Source organism: Suncus etruscus, chromosome 8 (genome assembly GCF_024139225.1).
Source record: "Suncus etruscus isolate mSunEtr1 chromosome 8, mSunEtr1.pri.cur, whole genome shotgun sequence".
NCBI classification, from domain to species: domain Eukaryota; kingdom Metazoa; phylum Chordata; class Mammalia; order Eulipotyphla; family Soricidae; genus Suncus; species Suncus etruscus.
In genome coordinates this window covers 18,635,990-18,648,715 of record NC_064855.1, presented here as the reverse complement: position 1 = coordinate 18,648,715, position 12,726 = coordinate 18,635,990, and positions in this window count along the sequence as shown.

The window sequence follows — 12,726 nt, the reverse complement described above, 5'->3', positions numbered from 1 at the left end:
TCTTTTTCTTTTTCTTTTTTTTAACTTTTTTATTGAGACCATTGTGAATTACAAGGCCTTCATAGTTGTGTTTCGAGCATATAATGACAATGAATTAGAGTCATTCTAAAACTAGTTTTTTTGTTTTGTTTTGTTTTAATTTTGTTCTTAATTTCCTTCTCAACTGATCTGTTAAGTTTTTCTTTCTCCGGAGTCAGTTGGCACCATCTAGACCTTTCTTTAAAATGACCCATTTTTTTCTATCTTGACCATTGAATCGAAAAGAGTTGTAGATTCTATTTCTATTGTTTGTTTTTGTTTTGGGGCCACGTCCGGTGGCGTTCAGTTCATTCTGGCTCTGCTTGCTCAGATCACTGAGGATTCTGGGGATCGAACCCTGGTTGGATGCGTGCAAGGTAAATGCCCTACCCACTGTGCTGTGGCTCTGGCCCCATGTGAATTGTATTTTTGAGAATTTTCCTAAGAGATGTGCTGGAGTATAGGCCTTGCCTGTGAGGCCCTGACTAATTCCTGGAACACATGTCATCCCCACCTTCAGCATTGCTGACTATAATCCTTATTGCTGAACCTGACCATTGAACCCATCTCAGTGACCTGAATATCACCAGGAAACTCCTGGATTCCCCATTGCCTCTAGGGAACCCTTCTCCCTTACCCTAAGCAAACTAGCTTTAGTTTCCCATGAGCTTTTTGTTCTTGATAACATTTTATCTTCTCCCTCTCCTTGATCAGACTTGCTAGAGCATCTGCTATTGGCACACATTTTATTTACACTTATGTAACCTACACTGCATTAATTCTGTTAAAACTATGTTGAGTTGTGGTGAACTGTACCGTGCTGTACCTCAGGACTTAATCCTGGCTCTGCTTAGGGTCACGCCTGCTGGTGCTGGGGGCATTTGCCAGTATGGAACTGGGGCATACCACATGCACGCTAAGCATCTTATCCTCTATCTCCAGCCCTCTAAAACATTCTCTTGTGTGTGTGTGTGTGTGTGTGTGTGTGTGTGTGTGTGTATGGGGCCACATCTGGCAGTGCTCAGGAGTTACTCCTGGTTCTGCGCTCAGAAATCGCTACTGGCAGGCTCAGGGGACCATATGGGATTCTGGGAATCAAGCCAGAGTTCGACCCAGGTCAGCTGTGTGCAAGGCAAACACCCTAGCGCTGTGCTATTGCTCCAGTCTCCCAAAGCAGTCTCTGATAAGAAGGTTTCATCCTGGCGCCAGAACGATAGCACAACAGGTAGAGCATTTGCCTTGCATGCAGCAAAGACATCTTCCTGCTGTAATCAGACAATACTCAAACAAAATCTAACCATGAACCTGAGGGACAAAGACACTGATCCCTGGGAAATGGGAAACAATGAGTTGAAGTCTCTGATAAAAAAAAAAAATCTACCCTATTATGTTTTTCCAAATTGTTATTATTTCTAGAGTTTATTCCTTTGTGTTGATTTCATCAATCCATTCAATATTATCAAAGAACAGCTTTTTTCAATTTTTTGAGTGCTGACTTGCTACTGGTGAATTCTTTTTTTTTTTTTTTTTAAACCTTGGTGTTTCTGAAAAAGCCTTCCCCTTGTTTTTTCAAAATATATATTTTGCTGGGTCATAAATTCTAACTTGACAGTTCTTTTCTTTCAGTTTCCTAAAAACCTGGCTCTCTCGCTTGCATCGCTTCCTATAAGAACTCTGCAGCTAGCTCTACGATGTCTCATTTTTCTCGTGGCTGATTTTGAACAATATTATATTATGCTTTCATTTTTTTTAATATTCCTCTTGCTTCATTGAACTACATACATCTATGGGTTTATAGTTTTCCTCATATTTGGAAACTCCAATTATATTGAAATGAAAATGCATGATGCTCAGCCATGTGTTTTCTTTTTTAAAATTACTTTCTTTTCCTCCACTTTCATTTTGAATACTTTCCATAGCTTAATTTTCAAGTCTGCTAATTTTTTGCAAGTATGTTAGTTTCAATTTAATGCTTATTTGAGATGAGATTAAATAGAATTTTTTTTCTCTAGGAATTTGATTTGGATTTTTTCTAATTATAATAAATGTTGATTGAATTGACTGAATTGTAGTATTTCTAAGATGATTAGGTATATGTGATACAGTGTGGAAAGGTTTCTATCTATTAGTTAGCTAATATATGATTTAGATAAGATATTTACTCCCTCTATTTAAACTTTTGAACATGGAATGAAGTATTAATAATGTTTACTATGCATGTCTGAAATCTAATATCTTTTGTCAACTCTGGGTTGGTTTCATCTGTTTTTCTCATAATTGGAGATTTTTTTTCTTGTTTCTTTGTAAAATTAATTGAATACAAGTCATTGTGACTTACTTTATTAGATAGTTGGTATGTTTCTTTTCTCTTTCTTTTTACTTTATTGAATATTTGCTAATTTCTTTTTTTTTTTTTTTTTTGGTTTTTGGACCACACCCAGCAGCGCTCAGGGGTTATTCCTGGCTGTCTGCTCAGAAAAAGCTCCTGGCAGGCACGGGGGACCATATGGGACACCAGGATTCGAACCAACCACCTTTGGTCCTGGATCGGCTGCTTGCAAAGCAAACGCCGCTGTGCTATCTCTCAGGGCCCATATTTGCTAATTTCTTTTTTCTGTAGCTTTGTTCTGGGAAATCATCACTTGTAAACAGTATCAGTTCCCTCAGGATTGGCATTTTAGACCTGCTAGTCAGGATTCAAGTAATATTGAATCAGGTAATTCACCCTTTTTTTTCAGACAAGATTCCTCTAGGTCTTCTGTGTCACATATATTTAACACCTCTTTTTCCTGTTCCCATATGAGAGCTGGATAGTATTCTTTTTAAGTCTGGAGGTAATGCTCCCCACTTTTAGTCTCAAAAAAAAAACGTTTATGCTGATCTGGATTCATGAATTTGGGGGGATTTTATTTTCTCTGTGTAACTTAATCTTCTTTGGGTCTATGTATTGGGTGTTTTAGCTTGAGATGAAATTTGCCGGGCTCTGCATGTCTTGCCCTGTGCATCCCAGACAAACATGTTATATCCTGAAACTTCCCTTAAGGTGCCAAGTGGAGATGATCAGAGGCTTCAATTTATGGTTTCCCATTTCCCAGGGACCAGTTTCTTTGTCCCTCATGTCCATGATTAGGTTTTGTGTATCTGAGTATCAGTCTGATTCCAGCAGGAGGATGTCTTTAATATTTAGTAATATTTGAGACCCAGTTAATTACTGTAGAATTACTGTAGATTTCTTCATTTTAAATGATCAGTATTTCAGGTCCTACTTTTCTCTTCAACTTCTCTAGATTATTTATTTTCTTTCCAAGTAACTTCTTTGTTCTTTTTTTTTTTTTTTTTAACAGAGAATTTTTTTTTTTTTTTTTTTGGTTTTTGGGCCACACCCGGCGGTGCTCAGGGGTTACTCCTGGCTGTTTGCTCAGAAATAGCTCCTGGCAGGCATGGGTGGGTGGGGGGCATATGGGACACTGGGATTCGAACCAAGCACCTTTGGTCCTGGATCGGCTGCTTGCAAGGCAAACGCCGCTGTGCTATCTCTCCGGGCCCCTTCTTTGTTCTTCTAATGCCACTTCTAATTTTATGAGTTGGGCACAGAGAATATGGGCTATTGAGATAAAACCTTGCAGACAGACAAAATACAGCATCAGCTGTATTTATAGGATTTTTCTAATTGCCTTCCTGCATGGGAACAGAGTTGAACCTGTATTCCAAATATACTTTCTTCAGAGGCTGCCAGAAGCTCTGGAACCAGCGTGTAGTCTAATTTCTAACCTGCAATGTGTTAATTTTGGATATATATGGTTTTGCTTTCTATATCCTATTCTAGATGTAGGAGAAAGATGTATTTTGCCATGTTTAAAATTTCTATTGAGTTTTTGTTTATTTTTGGTTTTGTGGCCTCACATGGCAGTGTTTAGGAGTTACTCCTGGTTCTACACTGGGCCATTCCTGGCAGTGCTCAGGGAACATGGGATGCCAGGGATCAAACCTAGGTAGTCCATAGGCCAGGGAAATGCCTTAACTGCTGTGCTTTCACTCCAGCCTTACTTTTTTTTTTTGGTTTTTGGGTCACACTAGCAGCGCTCAGGGGTTACTCCTGGCTTTATGCTCAGAAATCGCTCCTGGCAGGCTTGGGGGACTGGGATGCCAGGATTTAAACCACCATCTTTCTGCGTCTAAGGCAAATGCCCTACTGCTGTGCTATCTCTCTGGCCCCCTCCAGCCTTTTATTAATATATATAAAAACATATTGGTCCCCAAATCATACCTGGCGGTGCTCAAGTATATTTATATACTTGATCTATTTTATAATATTAACCTTGAATTCTATCTGTTTTTATTTCTTTTGGGTCTTGGGATACCCCTGACATTGCTTAGGGGTCACATATGCTGAGGATTGAACCTGGGTCTTTTGTGTGCAAGGTTATCACCCCACCAGCTGTGCTATTGCACCAATCCCTGATGTTTTTAAAATTACTATTTTCAGGGGGAAACAAAAATATTACTATTTTCACATCTTTATTTTTTGTTAGATTTGTATACTGGTTAATATAATTTATGTTTTGGGTGCCGGCCATTGATCTCAAGGCATGTACTCTGTCACCTAATTATACCCCCAGCCCGGTTAATTTCGATTTTTTTTTTTTTTGGTGTGCCTCATATTGATGTGCTTTGGTTTATGCCTTTCATGCTTCTTTGTATGGAATATATGACTTATTATCCTCTTTGGTTATCTTTTCCTTTTGTGTTATATTGCATAACCTGGGAACTTTGCACATTGCTCAAACTTTAGCCCAGAATCTCTGGAGGAGTGTGGCGGTACCAGTTGTTTGCTTATTTTTCAGATTCTAATCTGTGGGTATATTAACACGCTGTTTCTGTTCCTGTATTGCTTTTCCTTCCATGCTCAGCAATTACACTTCCATTTCTAGGGCTCTAGCAATGGACTGATGGAATAGTTTGATCCATCGGAGTCCGATCAGAGTGGCAAAGCTTAGGGTGAGAAAGTATGACTGATAACAGAGGGATTCCATTTTTATTTCTGGTGGGACCAGAGGGCCAGCAGCTGTATCTGATATAGCACTCTCAGTTGCTTGGACTAGCAGTTGGGATGGAAAGCTGAGTGAGGGAGAACAAAAGCAGGGACAAAATGGAAGGAAACTGCTAGAAAAACCAAACCACACTGAGCTTGTTTTTCTGTCTCCTTATTCCACCATAGACTGTGCAGATGACTTGAGGCTGGCAGGAGGAGTTGGCACTTCTCTGCAGAACTGCTGTTGACCCCGCTTGCAGACAAAGTGAGAGGAAATGTGGCAGATGCTGGAGGAACTTCTGACCGGGCGCTGTCCCCCATGCCACCAAGATGAGATGACTGCCCTCCCATCCCTACCTCACCTCAGCGCTGCTTTTCTGAGTGTATTTTCTGTGGTCACCGCATTATGGTTCTGACACATAACTACCTGGCGTTCTGCCAGGCCTCACAGGGTAAGGGCTTTGTCCTCTGGGAGACCATCTTCATCTCAGATACCAGTTTCATCTCAGGCCATTGCACTTTGGATCAGCTGGGTGCACGGTCAGGCCAACAGCAGTTGGCCTCCTCTGGCTGATATTCATGAGAGAAGGAGTCACTGAAGCCAGGAAGTAGCGCTCTATCATTACTTCTGTTGTAGAACAGAAGGAGGCACATTCAAGCCACACAAGAGAAAAGCTGCACAGGGCAAAGTCCAGGAGAATTTCAGCTGCCCAGTGCCTGCCTGGGTTTTCTCCCCTTGAAGTCAGGATGAGTCTCCTTCCAGTCCATACAGTCATGTATGACGGAGTCCTGGGGCCAGATTTGGCATTTTTTTTCCCAGCAGCATGGTTGGTTGAATTCTTAGCTCTGCATAAGCTCATACACCACTTCTTTCCTTTCCTCCTGGGAATCACTGATACCATGTGGTCCCAAGTTCCACCTCACAGTCTGGTGATTGTATTGCTAGATGCTAACTCCCCTCCAATCTCCCCCCACCAAAAAACAAAACAAACAAACAAAAAAAAAACAGTCTAGGTTGCTCACCATGAATAATAGACACTTATATAGGTTAGAAAATTCCAAGAACAAAGAGTTGTCAAATTCCTTATTCTAGAAACTCAAGTCTGAATGGGGACGGAAACAGGAAGGGAGTCCTGAACCACAGTTACACCTCAGGTAAGATCAGCTGCTAATGGAGTCACCTGAATTCCTACTCCCCTCCTGGAAAGTACCTGTGGCATCCATCTTTCATTCTCCTTGGTTGCTCTCTTGAAGCTCCTGTCTAGCTTCTGACCAATGCTTTGTCACAGTGATTTAGGATTTAGTTTCAGATTGCTGTTAGTGTGCTCTCTGTTATCTCTTTTTCTGAGACAGCATTTCTATTCATTTCTTTTTTTTTTTTTTTTTTTTTTTGGTTTTTGGGCCACACCCAGTAACGCTCAGGGGTTACTCCTGGCTATGTGCTCAGAAGTTGCTCCTGGCTTGGGGGACCATATGGGACACCGGGGGATCGAACCGCGGTCCGTCCAAGGTTAGCGCAGGCAAGGCAGGCACCTTACCTTTAGCGCCACCGCCCAGCCCCTCTATTCATTTCTTGGACTTTTCTTAATATACTTTGTAGGTTATGACACTATGGTTAAGAAAATAGTGAGCTGCATGCGGTGCCTGAGCACATGTATTGCTTACAATTTCCCTCTTAAGACATGCGCTTTCCTATTTTTCTGCTTACATCCTATTTTCCTATGTACCTCCCTGTATTTCCAATAAACTTGCTATACTTAAAAAATACATTTTGAATACATTCATTTTTAAATTTCACACTTCTAAAGAAAGAAAACAAGATTACTTAACATTTAAATGATGTAGATCATGTTTGGTCTGGGTCCTGGTGTACTGCAGTGTAAGTGGGAAACTGGGGAGGAAAATCAAGTGATAGAGAGTAGGTCTAGAATGTCTGAGATCTTGGGTTTGAACCCCAACTGTGCTTGTCCCCTGAGCTTTGCTGGGTATGGTCTTGGTGGGATATGCACATAGGCAGGGTTTCTCCAGGAGTGGCCCTGCCATTGCCACTGCTGGGGTCAGGAACTTTGTTTAAAATGTCAGTTATCTGATACAATCCTCCTAGAAAAAGAGATCAGAGATATCAGCCCTGACTTGAGCACCTCATAGGGCTAACTGCAGTACCCGACCGAAATTATGCAAAAAACAAAAACAAAAACACGTTAGTTGGGGGGGGGGCTAGAACTAGCTATAGTGTAGTGGGTAGGTTGTTTGCCTTGTACATGGTCCACCAGGTTAGATCCCCAGCATCCCCTAAGTGCCTCCTGGTATGGCCCAAGCTCCCCCATCCCTCCAAAAAAACTCAGCTGGGAAAAGGTGTTTTGGGGGACGTAGCTTAGAGGCAGAACACTGGCTTGCAGGTCTGAAATTTTGAGTTCCATCCTCGGCACTGTGAAAGAAAGAAAAGCCACATGAGTGTTTACGGTATGCATAAGAGAAAGGAAACCCAAGTGCCGTCTAGTGATGAAGAGAGAAGATATATCACGGGAATTATAATATTCACATAAATAGTATTCAGTTTTAAAAAAGAACAGGGCCAGGGGCCGGAGAGATAGCACAGCGGTGTTTGCCTTGCAAGCGGCCTATCCAGGACCCAAGGTGGTTGGTTCAAATCCCTGCGTCCCATATGGTCCCCCTGTGCCTGCCAGGAGCAATTTCTGAGCAGATAGCCAGGAGTAACCCTTGAGCACCGCCGGGTGTGGCCCAAAAACAAAAAACAAAAACAAAAACAAAACAAAAGAACAAGGCCAGGGAGATATTACAGGGACCAAAGCTCTTGCCTTGCATGCAGCAGACTAGTTCAATCCCAGCACCACATATGGTTCCCCAAAGCACTGTACCCCCAACAATAAACAGAAAAACTTGCTGTTTGCTAAGTTTGTAAATACACTTGAGAAGTCTTTTTTGGGGAGTGAGTGGGAATTGGGGCCACGCATTGGGGATACTGTGCACAGTGATTGGGCGTCACTCCTGGCAGTGCTTATGGGATCGTGTGGTTCCGGCCATCCAGCTATATGCATAAAGCATATACTTTACTCTTTGAACTGTCTCCCTGACCCAAGATCATTTTTAAAGTGCAGTGAGCCAGACACAAAATAACAAACATTGCATGCTTCTGCTTGTATGAAGCCTTAACCATGTCAAGTTCACAAAGACAGAACACAGAAAGGGGATTTTCAGGGCTGGAAAGGGGTCATATAGGGGCAGTAAGTGTCTAAAAGGGACTTTCCAGTTTGGGAAGATAAAAATGATGTTGGCGATGGCTTGTAGGTCACAATAAGATAATTGCATTGATGACACTAAACTCTACTGGCTTCAGTGGGCTTTTTCTTGTTTTAATTAGGAAATAAAAGTGGGGTGTGTGTGTGTGTGTGTGTGTGTGTGTGTGTGTGTGTGTGTGTGTTTAAATCATGTAAAGTGCTAGAGAGATTTAAAGTACTTTCCTTAAATCTGGTTTTCAACACAATCCTCTTGGGTTCCATTCCTAGCACTGCATAGAATCCTCTGAGCAAGTAAGCCAGGAATGATCCCTGAGCAGTGCTGGGTGTAACTCAGAAACAAAATAAAACAAACAGAAAATAAGAGAGTGTCCTTTCAGGGGAGGCTTTGTGAGCTGGGTCTGTGTGCTATCAGATATCTGGCCATAGATCTTTTCTAAGCTTGTCCCTGAGATTCCCAGCAGTGTTGGGAAGCTGACTCAGGGCCCTGTGTCCTTAGACATGACAAAGTTAAGATAAATGTGGAATTTTTTTTGTTTTAATGTGAATGCCCTTTATCTGTATCTCTGCCTCCTGGGTTAAAAATTGAGGCAACTTCTTTCTGTCAGAGTGACCCAATGGTTCAGAATCTTAAAGAAGATACATTCCAGGGCCAGGAAGAGAGCTCAGTGGGCTGATCACAATCTTTGTGCTCAGAGTCTGGCTTCCATCCTTAAAACCACTGGTTCCCTGAGTCACCCCAGCACTGCTCTGAGAGCAGCCCTCTTTAAAGAAAAAGAACATGTGCTCTGTTCCCTTGGAAATAACCAGATACAAGGCTTATCTTTGTTTTATTATTGATTTATTATTATTATTATTATTATTATTACTATTAAGTTTTTGGATCAGACCCGCTGATGCTCAGGGGTTACTCCTGGTTATGAGCTCAGAAATTGCCCCTGGCTTGGGAGATCATATGGGACGCCGGGGTATTGAACTGTGGTCTGTCCTGGGTCAACTGCATGCAAGGCAAATGCCCTACTGCTGCACCATTGCTCCCGCCCCTATTAGTTTATTATTTATTAATGTATTATTAATAAATTGGGGCTGGAACAATAGCACATCTGTAGGGCATTTATGCCTTGCATGCAGCCTTTCCAGATGGAAGGTGGGTCTCATCCCAGCCTACCATATTGTACCCAAGCAGGAGCAATTTCTGAGCACATAGCCAGGAGTTACCCCTGAGCGTCACCGAGTGTGGCACAAAAAAACAAAACAAAACAAAAATTATTAAAATTTAATAGATTAATTTGTTATATTTATTAATTTATTAGCAGTTGGTGGTAGAGTCAGAGATAGGACCCAGGCCTTGTGCTGTAAGACATATATATGCCTTGCTACTGAGCCACACTCCTTGGTTCACTGTCCAGAACTTTGGCCCTTTGGGCTTTAATGTTCATGAACAAAACTTTTTATTGGTTCATTCTGAAAAACAAACAAAGAGAAATTTCCAAGTAGTGTAGTGTGACTTTGCAATAAATTGTTGGAAAGAAAAGGGGATAGAAATGATTGTGCCCTTGCAGAGAAGAGACTGCTCTCAGAATCCAAGGCCCCTGTTATTTCATCAGGTTTCCTCTTACATTAAGGTTTAGGCTTGTAAAAAAAAAAACAAAACTAAAAAAAAAGTTTTATAAATTTTAATTTGTTTGTGCTTGGGACCAAACCTGATGGTGCTTTATTCCTGGCTCTGCACTCAGGAATCACTCCTGGAGAGCTCTGAGGACCATATGTGGTGCTTGGGATTGAACCTGGGCCTGCTGTGTGCAAGGCAAGCACCTTATCCACTGTAGTATCGCTCTGGCCCTTGTGTTTGTAAATTTGGTACATCATTTAGAGCTGGGATATTAATCTTTTTGTTTTGGTTTAGAGCCACTCCTATTGGTATTTAGGGCTTATTCTTTGGGGATCACTTCTGGTCTTGATTAGGGGACCAAATGTGATGCCAGGGAACAATCCAGGGTCAGCTGCATGTAAAACAACACCTTATTCACTGTAGATATTTCTGGCTTTATAATCTTTAAGATTATTCATTTATATTGCACACACCCAATATAACTGTAATCTTACGTTATGCCACATACTTAAATTTTTCTATTGTTGGTCCAGAGAGATAGCATGGAGGTAATGCGTTTACCTTGCATGCAGAAGGATGATGGTTCGAATCCTGGCATCCATATGGTCCCACAAGCCTGCCAGGAGCCATTTCTGAGCGTAAAGCCAGAAAAAAACCCTGAGCATTTCCTGGATGTGACCCCCCCCAAAATAACCAAACCAAAACAAAACAAAATTTCTATTGTTACTATGTCTTTCAAATTTATATTTGTACATTTCATATTCATATTAAGTAAAGTTTCACATATAACCATACAATTTTAATTTCAATATTTTAAAATTATGATGATATATATTTAGCAGATAAGTTTTCAAAGGTAAGCAAAACATGTATTTTGTAACAAAACTGATTAATAATCCAGAGGTTACTATTGGAAACAAAGCCATTTTGAAAATGTTTAATGGGACTGGAGTGGTAGTGCAGCAGAAGGGCATTTACCTTGCACGAAGCTGATCCAGGTAATATGGTTCCCAAGCCAGGAGGGATTTTGAGTGCATAGCCAGGAGTAACCCTGAGTGTCACCGGGTGTGCCCCAAAAACCAAAAGTTTAAAAAAAAGTTTAAGAATTGATTCTTTAGAAGGACGGATCAATCTTTTAATAAAAGAAAAACCCAATTGACAAACGTTTCCGTATTTTGACTTTATGACCCAACTTGGAGAAATGTTGAATGTTGCTGGAGATAGAGAGATAATACAATGGGTTGGGGTGTTACTCTTTCATGCTGCTAACCAGGGTTCGATCCTTGATGTCCTACAAGATACCCTGAGCCCACCAGGCATAATTCCTGAGTACAGCTGGTGAGTACCCCCCCCCCCTTTAAGTAAAAATTCATAAAAGCAACAACAACAAAACTTGGGAACTGCAGAGATAGTGCAGCATGTAAGTTGCTTGGAGCAACTTAGGTCTTTCCCCGACCTTCTGACCTGTTTTTATCCCTGCATATGGTCTTCCAGCATTGCCAGGAATGATCCACGAGAACAAAGCCAGGAGTAAACTCTGAGCATTGCCAAGTGTGGTTCTAAAACAAAACAGAAAGAAACTAAGAAATATTAAACTGGGAATATGGCAAAGCAATGGCCCTGTGTGTGTGTGTGAAGTACTGCTTCCATCCTTAATATTGCAAGAACAAGTCAAATGAAAGAACAAATGTTGAGCCCAACAAAATCACTCATTTCTAACCACAAATAGGATTAATTTGGAAACAAACCAACAGTAAAAGGACAGATTGGAGAATGTTTTACAGAGAAACCTTCTCACAGTTCCCTAATCCAGGACCAATCAAATCCTCAAGGAAAACTCATGAGCTCTCTACAGGTCAAAGTACAGGAACTAGAATTTTCTTTTGGAAGATGCAAAGCATGTTGACACCTGTTCTTTGCTGATTCACACGAGTAAGCACTCTTTTGAGACCTCTTTCTGACCTTATTTAAATAGGATTTTTGTATATTAATGTTTGAAAAAATGCTGAAGGAAACATAGAACATTTATACATTTATTAGGGAAACACTTGTTTTTTTGTTTTGTTTGTTTGTTTGGTGTTTGTTATTTGTCTTCAATCATGGCAGGCTCTGGGGACCTTATGGGATGCTGGGGATTGAGCCCGGGTTAGCCATGTGCAAAAGCAAACACCCTACCCACTGTGCTATCGCTCCAGTCCCCAACGAACTTTTTTTTTGAGGTGGGGGATAGAATTGGTAGCACTCAGGGGTTACTCCTGGTCCTGTGCTCATAAATCGCTCCTGGCAGGCTTGGGGGACCATATGGGATGCTGGGAATTGAACCCGGGTCAGCTGTAAGGTTTATTATGCCTTACCTGCTATGCTATTACTCTGACCCCAAGTCTTTATTTTTCTTAGGGTATAATGCTCTTGTTTTTATTAATATTTTTCTATTTAGGCTTATTTCTTTCTTTCTTTTTTTTTTTTTTTTTTTTGGTTTTTGGGCCACACCGGCGGTACTCAGGGGTTACTCTTGGCTGTCCTGCTCAGAAATAGCTCCTGGCAGGCACGGGGGACCATATGGGGACACCGGGATTCGAACCAACCACCCTTTGGTCCTGGATCGGCTGCTTGCAAGGCAAACGCCACTGTGCTATCTCTCCGGGCCCAAGGCTTATTTCTTATATAGGCTTATGATAGTGTTAGTATCAATCAATGTTACCCACAACTTCTTTCAAACACTCTTGTTTCAGAATTGCTGAAATTTAGGTAGGACTGAGCAGGACAAATGAATTCAAAGCTCCAATAATACTGTGACTCATTAGACT